Here is a 12,235-nt window from a genome sequence, read left to right on the forward strand (position 1 = left end):
AATCCATACTTACCTATTTGTTTACCGTAACAATGTTTTGGTAGTCAATATTCTGGGTAAGATATTTTTGTAGCACGCTTTTTAGTAATCGATATTCTGGTAGAATACTACTCTGGCAGTTCCCTGGTAGGCTACAGACTATTGGGCTCCTTTCATAAAAGAGTGCCTGGTATGACCCAACCATGAAAGCCCTCCTGGATCCGCTCTAGTCTCAGCCGCCTGCAAGAAGGTGCTTATTTGAAAAGTTTTGGCAGTACTGATCTTGGTTCCCAGTCTGGGCCTGATACCTTCTTGTGCTACATGAGCAGGACTAGGCTAGCTCTGTTGATGCTAGTAATGAAATGCATTCGGATGTCTGGTAGAATATCCATCACAAAAATACTGTGTTGACAGAATATTGTGTCAAAAATGTCGAGGACCAAAATATCAAGAAGGTAAGTGCAAGACGGTAAGTATAGATTTACTGTTCTTAACTCCACATCTACATACCTTGAAGATATTTATATAAAATCAAGGTACATATATGTGGAGTTACGTACAGTAAACCTTTGCTTTTCCATAGAAACTTACCTTCCAATATTTTTTCCTCTATATTCTTGACAAGATATTTTGTCCACACGATATTTTTTCCTCTATATTTTGTGCAAACATCGGTTTTTTTCTGTTAGCGAGTCTTGTTCTTATTTCTGCCTCTGGCCGCACAGCCCTGTAACACTCATGTTTATTTTATTTAACGTATCTCTTCTTTTTTCTGTCAAAAGCATGTTAACTCGGTCGAATTGAGTTTATCAGATAGTGTAACCAACCCGTTTGGCCTGTAGACAGAAGTGCGTCATCTGTTATGAAAGTAAACATGGCTGACAGGTGCCCATTGTTCGCAGGTTTAGCTCACAGCAAACATGGCATCTCTATGGTTTCAGACACCTCGAGCGGATCCGAGGCCATAGTACACTACAATGCAGCAAATGGTACAGTTCCAAATACAAACTGAAATTGCGACTAGAAGGGGAAAGGGTAAATACAGCTGTATCTTGCAATGGAAAATTATTTATTTCGTTTTGCAGACAGACTATATAAGGCAACCCCGTGATGAGTACAAATTTGCCCCAGAAATTACACCTGTACAGCCATTTATTTATCATTTTTTGCCCGACTTTGGAAAATGGACAAAAAGCGAGGACAGATCAGGGTTATGTTAGTAAGCTGTTGAGATGAACAGAGGTGGATTGTTTAATCTGCTGTACTAGTTTTTACGAAGTGACTACTTAACCCTGATAAGTTTTAACATATTTTTTGTACAGGAAATACATCTGTATTTATGAAATATGAAATAACAATGGACGCAGCATCACCTATATAAATTATCAATATTTGCCATAAAAAGAGGCATTTTGGGCTTAACCTAAGCCCAACATCACCTGTTTTAAGCATCAATTTCGTTGGCAAAAGGTAAAATGAAGAAAATGACCCCTGAGTGGAATACATAGTTACAAGATCCTCCTTTTTTGCAAATCAAGACTCATTGGCGCCCACTAATAAAGGCATTCATAAGTATGTGAAATAGTGCTGCACGAGTACTTTTTCACGTGCTCATAAATGCCTTTGTAAATTGGCCCCAAAGTGCCCAACTCCCTAACAGTAAAAGAACCAACAGGGCACAGTACTCTGTATTTGCACTAATTATACATGAGTATTCCATGAATAAACCATAACTATACACACACCAGCATTGGCAGCAGATACTCACACTGTGTGACCTGCTATGCAATGTTTGTTTCTTCTCACCACAATTTTGGGTGAGAAGTATCTAAAGTGCTGCACTGCTCCATGTTCACGGGCGATGATGTATTGTATTTTTGATCATGGGGGCATGTTCATAAGGTGAAATGATGAAATGGAGAACATTGCAAAAGGTTTTCTAGAGCAAACATCTGTAAGAACATCAAAAGGTTGAAAACGAATACAAGTATTTGGCTCAGATGTGCTCATAAATTAAATGTTTAAGGCTTTTCCAGGCAGGTAGATTACAATTTTGAGAAAAATATTTCTCTCCTTTCTTTGCAATTACAGCACCAGAATCGTACAGAAATAACAATACGGGAACATAGGAGATTTGCCCATTCTAAAGGCCAACTACCGACGTGAGATTTATACTAAAGTAATCCCAAAGCATTCTGAGGATTGACAGTCAATAAAAACTGCTTAAACAAGGTGTATCAAATGCAGACCATGTCTTTTTTCTGCAACTTATCTTACAAAATACACAGCGTCAATTCAAGGCCCCCAATACTGCAATTCTGGACTACTCGTAAAAGACGCGAGACCCATTGCATTGCAAATATTTTTTGGGTTGTCAAAGCCCTCATGCCGCACTTTCACATGCATGAAGTCCGCGCCCCTGTCTTTAAAAAAGCTGTGTCTGACAAAAGGTGCGCGGCCGCTATTAAAGTGAAATCGCGGATGGGGCTTTTACAAAAAAATAACGCAATTGTTTGACAATGCCAATATCTCAAACTCTCACAAATGTGAGACCGATGCATTGCAAATGCTTGTTTTACTGGCTGCCACACTAGAGATCATTCAATGCACACTATTTTAAAGTTATCCTTTCTCTGCAATTCATCTGTTTATCGGTAATCGCTAGAATTATCAGACTCATTACAGTAATGTGTTCACTACAAAAAACAGTGATAATATTTTTCAGAATACTGTTCTCACTAACGGTGGCTGAAATTTCTTTGTGAAATGTTCTCCAGGTGAAATCCACTCTTTTTGAAAGTTCACTTGTATAGTGAAACTGGGCTCAGTATTCGCTGCACTGGCAGAACCCAGATTTGGCATTAAGTTTCTTCTACAATGACTTGTCATTCAAGAAGCTTACCCGCAAATCACTTTCTCGGACCTTCCTGAAAGAAGCATTTGCACCATCTCCACAGGAGCTAATTGGGTAGTGATTTGCTACAGTCTCTCATTGAAGACAGCTGTTAAGTAAAGCACTATGGTGGGGCATCACGGGATTGGGCACTATGGTCCTGCCAGACTCTGTGCATTCCCCAATCCCCACTGGCGCTTTAATTGACATCTGGCTCTGTTGGGTGGATGTGAATCCTGCCAAAAAGGTGAATGTGCCCCAGGATTTGCATATTCATTCCACAAAATAAAGGAATAAAAAGTGCCTACCCTAGTCCTTACTATAGACCCCCTAGTTAGCATACGCGGGTACTTGAAAAAGTGAAATCTGAGGTTCACCAGATTAAACGGAAATTACGGTAGAAACTGAAATTGTTCATAGGCTAACATGCCTAAATAACATATGAACAACATGTGTTGGTGACATATGTAGCAGGGACTTTACTGTGGACGTGCATGTTACTTACAAATCAGACTTACTAGTTTGATGAACGTGACAGCACTAATCCTTTGGAATGTGCATGTGAAAGGATTAGGGCATAGAAAACTAATATTCTGAATTGTGATAATAGATAAAAGTGAATGTAGGATTGCCATATTGTCCTCTAAATAGGCTGACATTAGTCACGCTAATAAAAATAAGAGAAATGCTTCAAAAAGCAAATCTTCCATTCTGATGTTCAGAAATCTACGTTTAGTGAGCAAGATTCCAAAGTCATCCAGCTGAGCAACGAGCTAATGTGGAAGGAGATATGTTTTGATGTAATTGCTTGCCTTTTGGAGATGAATTTAACTGAGATATTGTTCACAAAGTGATGCAGATGCAAAAAACCGTGCAGTGCCCTCATACTCCCTCTCCGTAGAGAATCACTGGGAAGAAAGGTATAAAGAGACCTAAACATTTGGCAAGGGCAGACAGGAAGACGTGTTTCTTTGAAAGAATGTTAAAGAGTCAATTTCCAACTGCAGGTCTTAGAAGTATGCAGGGATGAATTAGTGAGGGATGGTTCTAATAACAACGTCAATTTCATAATTAGGGAGCTGGTGATAGCATAGTAATAAATGTAGCTAGAGGTTAGGCTAATTATTACAATAGTAGCAATGTGTGATATAAGATGTTTATTTTTTCTACTATTCATTTTGTTTTTTATTATGGCTACTGAGATAACAGCAATAGTTTTCCTCAATTTGATATACAAAGTTTTTTTATACAGATCATACACAATAAATAGCCAATCATAATAAACACCAAGTGCTGTGTGCGTCAACGTCTTTCAGAAGCTAGGGGGATGGACATTATGATGGAACATGTTCCTGGAACAGACCACACCAATGCTGGTGGTCTTTCCAGGTTCTTCCGCCTTAGTGAAGAGAACTCCCAAGGGGTTGGTTGGCCCTTCCTACTTTCAGATGGGGAGACATATGTTAGATCTGGCATCCTTGGTGTGGGTTCCCTTAACTTTTGCCTTAAGACCTCCTGTTTTTGCTGACTTCGTTTTTTCTGGCCTTGGGATTCTTTGCACTTTACCTCTGCTTACCAGTGCGGAAGTGCTTATGCTTTTTCCCTAAAAACATGGTAACATTGGCTTATCCTCAATTGGCATATTTAATTTACTTGTAAGTCCCTAGTAAAATGCACTACAGGTTCCCAGGGCCTGTAAACTAAATGCTACTTGTGGGCCTGCAGCACTGAGTGTGCCGCCCACTTAAGTAGCCTTTTAAACATGCCTCAGTCCTGCCATTGCAGAGCCTGTGTGTGCAGTTTTGAACTGCCATGTCGACGTGTCAAGTTAAAACCCTTAGCAGGACCAAGCCTTCCTTTTGAACATATAAATCACCCAAAGGGTAGGCCCTGGACAGCCAAGAGAGAGGGGTGCAATGTATTTAAAAAGCAGGACATGTACTTGTAAGTTTTGCATGTCCTGGTAGCAGCCACGGCCCGTGTAGGGCGTGCCACCTGGCGGTGACATGGGGCGGGGAGTGGCAGGGGGTAGGGTTGTAAAATGCGGGAAACGGACGATTTCAGGTAAGTACCGAAAAAAAAGAATAATACGAATTTCGTTGCGCGCGCTGCAGTGCCAAATGTGATGCAGCGCGCGTAACCAAATTCGTTGTAAAATTTTTTGGGGGTACTTACCTGAAATTGTCAGTTTCCCGCGTTTTACAACCCCCCATCCTGTCCCTCGCCGCCCCACGTCACCGCCCGGTGGCACGCCCTACACGGGCCGTGGCTGCCTTGTAGTAAAAACCTCTTAAATTCGTTTTTCGGTACTGCAAGGCCTATATCTCCCTTAGGCTAGAATTGGCATTAACTTATTACATTATATAAGTGTAATTTCTAAATGGAAAGATATAAATGTTTCATGTTTGGTGTCTCTGGGATCCTGATTTAAAATCCTATCTTATGGTGAAGTGAGATTTTAAATTACAGTTATGAAAAATGGTGTTGTATTGAAAGTATGATCTTTGTATGTATATGATCCAGAAGGCAGTTTAGTGGGTTATGAGAAAGATTTATTAAGACACCGTTACAGTTAGTTCCAATTAACTGGTAAGATGGAAAGGACGCCCCACCAGGAGCGGCCTCCCTGCTGCTTAGTCCACTCTCACCAACTGACACTCACTCAAGCAGGCACACATCAACATTCTGTCACATCACATTCACCCTGGCTGAGCAACAAGGAACAGAACACTAGGGAAGTATGTATTGCAGCAAATACAGGATACAACAGTGGGAATTTTCTTGCCCTAGCTATTTGGTACCTGCAGCCTGTCTCCGATCACATATCTGGGGTGGTGAAAGCTGGGCTTTGTGTATTCCACCTAGACAGCCACACACAATGGGAGCTTATGTGTGACCTGATGGCCCATCCTGACAGGTGGGCACAGCCTCACTTACACCGGAATAGGTTGGCTCCTGTCCACCCACAAAGGGCTATATATCCCCTGTAGTGAGTCTGGAGCCAAGACTGGAAGGGAGGTAATCTGTGCACTTCAAATGCATCTCTTTGAAGTCTCCCCACTTCAAAGGCACTACTGAGTGTAATAACTGGACCTCAGACACCATCACTTCAGTACATTTCTGGACCTGTGGATACTCTGCCAGGAAAAGGACTGCTGTGCTGCTGAAAGTACTGCCACTCTGCTGCACTGCTACTCTGCTAGAGTCCTGCTTTGCTGTGCTGACTTGCTGCCAGCTACCCCCTTGCCTGTGTGAGAAGGACTGGACCTGCATTTCTGACTCCAGAACCCAGAGTGACTCCAAGAGCTAATTAAGTGGCCTCCTGATCTGAAGCTTCAGCGACATAACAGGCTTCCAACAACCTTGCATCTGCACCTGAACTCTGCCATTTGTAAGTCTCACCTTCCAAACTTTGCCACTCCAGTCCTGGACCCTTGGAAGTGGGTCTAGGTATTTGTGCTAGTGGAACCAATGTATCCTCTGCTGAATAAATGCATTGCCACAGCTGTGTGGATCATAACAGGCACATCACCATTGCTGCATGGACCAGAACCGATGCATTGCCACTGCGTCATGGATCGGAACTGACACATTGCCTCTGCTGCGTGGATCTAATCTGATGCATTGCTTCAACTGCGCAACACTTCTTGTCTTGGATTCCCGCAACGCTCCGCAACCAGGATTTAAGGTACTTTGTTGAACACGCCTAACCTAATACCTGTAGCCAGCCCACAATCCATCGTAGTTGTTCTAAACTTGTGACTTTCTCCTAATCTAGCACAACCAGATATCTCTTGTTGGAGCTTTTTGGTTGTGTATGAAAAAACAAGGCAAAGAGATGTCTGAAAGAGAAAAGGCATGTAACACGAATTTTGTATGTAAATATGTTTTTTTTGATAATGTAATCACATTATTTTAAATCCAGTGCATGGTGTCTCAAGTGATTGCGAAACCAATATTTAAAGGTTTAAATTGTGCTTTTTGGTGGCATTTTAACTTAAGTCTTTAAAATTCAATGTCTCTGGTTTGATTTTTATCATTTTGGTCTTGTTTTATTTATTAAAATCTACTTTATTTTTCTTACCTAGTGTGGGATCGTTTTGTATGGTGTTTTTACTGTTTAAAGCATTGCAAAAATTCTTTACACATTGCATTCAAGTTAAGCCTGACTGCTCTGTGCAAGACACCAGAGGGTGAGCACAGGTTAATTTGTGGATTGTTAGTGCCTTACCCTGACTAGGATTGTGGTTACTGCTTGACCAGGGCTCACACCCCAGTCAACCAGTAAGCCAATTTCCAACAGGGTGCAAAAAGCAAACATCCCTTGGGGCTAAGAAAATCTATTCAGGACCACCTCTTGTTGTGGATGGGTTCATGACAACGAGGAAGCACTAGCGTTAAGCTGTAGAGTCAAAAATACGGTATTATTCAGTTTCCCCATACATTAAAAAGACACAATTGGAATCCCAATCTGTCTGCCACAGTATATATATACTGTCCATCATTTAGAGGAGAAAGTGTTCTATGATTTAGCTGTTTGTCCTTAGCTTGATTTGGCAAAGCTTTGACAATAATGACTAACCAAAATCAACATGTCCACTGTAGAACTTAAGTTGTCACCTTTAGTTACCTTTTTGATACAAAATAATCAGTGGTGGCTGGCATGGATCGGGGTGGTGGAGCGGGGTGGGGGCGAGGGATTACAGAAAAAAATAAAACGTACCTTCTTGACGCTTCTTATCTCTTCTCAGTCTTTTTCCGCATCGTCGCTCCACTCTGCCGGAACAGGAAGCCCCCAGGCTCCCTGACCAATCAGATAGCCAAAATGCAGCGTTGGGATTGGTCTGAGATCTGCAGTTCGACGCTCAGCCAGGCAATAGGAGCAATAGGAGCCTGGGCATGTTCTCCACCCAGGCTGTAATACAGCCTGGTTGGAAAATATGCAAAGAGCGCATGACTGTTTGGCCGGCCCAGCAGGGCCGGCCAACAGTCATTGCGCACTCACAGAGTGCCCAACACTCCTCCCCATGCTTTGAGAGAAGAGCAACACTGCCCACCCCGCAAAGACACTACAGCAAGAACAAATAAAATGATAATACAATGTATTATCATTTTATTTTTCCGTTATGTGCACTGCTGAAAGCAGTGGGGCGACGCTCTTCCACCTTAGCGAAGGAGCCGCCTCTATAAATAATGTGTTTGCCCATCTGCCCTTTCGTGTGGATATAATCCTAGTCTATCAGTGCTCATATTGTGGCCAGTCCAGCAAAATCTTTGGTCCCAAGAAGGAATCAGCTCTTTTATAGTTATGTTTTGTAGAAAAAAGAGACACACAGAACAACAAAGCTATTTTATTAGTTGATTCCACAGAGGACAAATCACAACATGCCTAGGGGTAAACTGGCAGCCACAATGCTGTAGTGGATTTTGGTAATCTTGTTTTTTTCTTCTGGTTTATGACGTTTCTGCTCAAGGTTCACAAGACGTTTGCTGCTTCTGAACTCCCAAAAACATGTATAACATTTTGGTCTCATTCAGCACAGAAACATCTTGCTGTCCTGTTCTCCTTTGCATCCTGGCATCATGTATAAAAGCCAGTTAGAAGTGTCACCTATGTCTTTCTTGCTTGCATGCATCACAATGTTCCCAACCGAAGGGGATACAGGCAAAGGATGTTGTAGCTAAGTGTCCGAAAGCTAAGCTGGGAACAACATGGTCACATGTGGTGAACTAGGTTGTAGTTGCGAAGATTGATGCCAAATTATGCTTTGTCTTCTAGATTTAGTGTTTTTTCTTTGAACCATTGAAGGAACCAGCTGATTTAATCCCAGGACACACAAAGTTCCTACACATAATTTACCTTTAACTGTGCATACATAAGTCTGTGGTACATTTTAATTATGAGGGCAACATTTCTCAACATGTTGAATTATTCAACTTTACCTGGACTTTTTAAAGCAAGAGTAACCCCTGTGTAAATAAAAACTCTTTTGCGATACCAGCAGGAAACTGGTCAGCACAGAAAGTGTCTTTCCATGAGAAATTTTCAGTTTGAAGCAGTCTCCTGTCATAATCTTGTGAGACTTTTTTACAACACACACTCAAAATAGTCACCACAGATATCGCAATTTTTTAACTGAAAGCATCATTGGCAAATCTTTCTGATAATTTCATGAACGTACACAATTTTGTACACCCCACAACTCCCCTGAAACTATGAATTGCTTCGTTTTCTTTTATTTGAGATCTCTTATAGTCGCTGCTCTTCCCTGGACACTGCTGCAGAAAATAATGTTATGCAACAAACACTTTACATCTTCACCTCAATGCACACCATCCTTCTCATGTTTCATATGTTTTCTACATAATCAATCAGTCACCATGCTGCACAACCAAGGAATAACATCCACCACAAAGTTGTGTATATTCAGTAGCGACCGGGTGATATGTGGTGTGACTTGGCCTAAACCCTTGGAAGTCTCCAGTGGTTTGTAGTGTGTGAAACGTTTGTAGGGTGTACCTCAGCACATTTCCAGTCCTCCAAAGTGCTGGCAGCACAGTTCATAAAAATAAACTGACTGCTTCAGGGATGCAGTGTGAACCCAAAGCAGCCGTGGCAATTTTGACAGACTATCCCCTCCCGTCTGCTTCCCGTCTGCTTTTGTTACTAGGGGCCGATATAGTTGCACCGCTGCAAAACCGGCCCCCATTAACAAAAACGGCCCCCACTGCTGCAAAATCGGCCCCAAATCTTCCAGCCTCACAGGAAAACACCTGATGCCTGCTACAGCCATTCCGGCCCTGGACTGCTTGACCAGAGAGTTTAGAGCAGAAGGGGCGTTGGAGCTGGCAAAGGCTACTACTGACAACAACCCACATTTGGTTTCTTTCTGTTGCAGTCTACAATGACAGTGGGGAACAGTCGCCCCTTACTCCAAAGAAGCGTAAACCAGCCACCCAGGAAAGGGCCTGCCTTGACTTAGTTATTGGTAATGAATGGTCAGTGGGAGATGGTCTTCTCTATCGATTCTAATCGAATCGCTCCAGCTGGATGACGGTGTGTTTACAATGAACTAACTGCAGCTGTGCCAGGAGAGTCAGTTCCTTGTTCTGGGTCTAAGCTGCTTGAAATCGTTCTGGGAAACTAATGTGGAATGTGTCTCTCTTCAAGGAGGGCTATTTTCTAATTCCTCTTAGTACTCCACTCTTCTGTGTTTCAGCAGTGTGTTAGTGGATATCATTGGACTTGCACACGTTTGGGTTCTGCCTTCATGGGGCATGTTGGGACGTGGATATCAGTTTTTAGGTCGAGCCTAGCAGCAGCGCACATGCACTGCTCGCTCTGCGAGGCATGCAGTAGTAGTGTATGGTGTGCAAGCTTCGCCCACTCTCCGCCCATACTTTTCATTGTCTGGTGTCATTGTCCTTGGCAAACGCTGGCTTCCGATTCATTATGAGGCTTGTTAGTCGCTCCTTGTTACCGCCCTGTATCCATTTGGTACCGCCCATGAGTACTCGATCTTTTACTGTGTCCTAACTCAGGAGCATTTATTACCAATTCCGAAAACTATTTATTTTGTTAACGGATACAGCACCCACAGGGTGCCAGCTTGTAATGGTGGCCGCTTCCTAACTTAATTTGCATTTCATTTACTGCAAACTTTAATACAGAGCGCGGCGCGAGACCTATTGCATTGTTTCGCAGCGCCTCTAATTAATGCTCTGTGAATATTTTGTTGGCCTGAAATAAAATATTTTAATCTTGGCTAGAGACATTTGTGCCACCAGTTAAACATTTTGAAAATACGGGCCCATGTTTGTGGTGGAGAGGGCAGCTTCAGTTTACACCAGTGACAGTGTGTGACCTCTCCTAACCGGATTTAGGCATTACATGGGCAGGATCAGTTCATCCACTCATTTTCCTTGCCCATTCAGAGTTTGGCCTCTTTGCTGCCACAGATACACATAGCTGCTTTTTGGTGTCTGCTATAATACCAACGTGTTGCGTACATATCTGAAACATGGGCTAAGATTCTGTAAGTGTGTGCAGACGTCAAACGCCAATTCTCCTTGTACTGCAGCGAGCACAACTTTCACGACGAGGACAAAGGGTGCAGGAGGCAGGTCCCACGTTCTGATGTCATATCTAGTAAGGAACCAATGCCGCACTGGTCTCAGCCACGCCTCACCTCCCCAGCGTCTGGCAACATCTTTGTTTTGTCATTGTTTCCAAGGTACTGTAAACCGGGGTCAGTATGACAACGTAGCTGGAAAGCCTTTCCTCACGGTCAGCCCCAAACTTTGAGATTCGACTTCGTCAAGCACGTCGTTAAAGGCCCCGCAGGAGCCATTGTACTTCTAAGTGCTAGAACTGCATTTAATATTGAAGAATTCGTATTTAAAATTGTACATGGTTTTTTTTTCATTTTGGTCTTGTTTTATTCAGATAAATATTGGTTATTTTTCTAAACTGGTGTGGAGTACTTTTGGTGCTTTCACTGTTATTGTGTGTGTGTGTGTGCACATACCTTACACATTGGCAGCACATGTTGCTAATTACCCGATCATCATCTCTAACTCAATTCTCCTAAGGCTGCAGAAACATTAGGAACAATTACGAAATTCTAAAGAGCAAAAACATCCAAACAGGCTTTTTCAAGCCTAGCCCCCTGGTTTTGGAACTCTACACCATATCATATTAGAATGAACCAGAAGCTCCTACCCTTCAATAAGGAACTGATGTATCTACCTAACTAAAAGTATTCACATTTCCTCTTTTCCATCCTTCTCATCGACGTAAGTGATATGCATTCTTCTACTAGTTGTATGTAAAGCGCTCCGATATCCGCGCTACAGTAGTACTACTAATCACTAAACAATTACCAAAAAATCATTCATGTCGTATTTCTACACACTCCCTTATTTACCGAGTATGTAGGCTTTACTATAATCCTGAATAGATTATGAGTTACCTCCCGAATCATCAAAAGCGGACTTCATAGGATGTCGAAAACTTCGGATCGAGAAACATTTTATCTGGGTCAAAAAGAAGTTAATAAAACATAGAGGAGAGAAATGTATGGCTGGCCTTTAAAGATTATTAATATACGTATGTAGCAGTGAGTTGGAAAAGGTTTGAGAAGACACGGCACCGCTTTCAATACTTGCGTCATGTTTCATCATGAACAGATTACATTTATGGAAAAGGATAATATTCAAAATATTGGGGAACAAACCAGACGTTTGTCTCCAGCTAGCTTCTCTCTGGCAATGCAATGCATGTGTACAGCCAGATGTTCTCACCAGGTATGCAGAGATGGACATAAAACACACACATTGTGTCACTGGACCAGAGCAGTGAAA

General features: G+C 42.2%; 1 protein-coding gene across 1 annotated transcript in view; it reads left to right on the forward strand.

The window, feature by feature from the left end:
- Window positions 1-12,235, forward strand: part of HEPACAM2 (HEPACAM family member 2) — a 497,170-nt gene that overhangs the window by 245,432 nt on the left and 239,503 nt on the right. The window lies entirely within an intron of this gene.

This window comes from Lissotriton helveticus, chromosome 10 (assembly GCF_964261635.1).
Source record: "Lissotriton helveticus chromosome 10, aLisHel1.1, whole genome shotgun sequence".
NCBI lineage: Eukaryota > Metazoa > Chordata > Amphibia > Caudata > Salamandridae > Lissotriton > Lissotriton helveticus.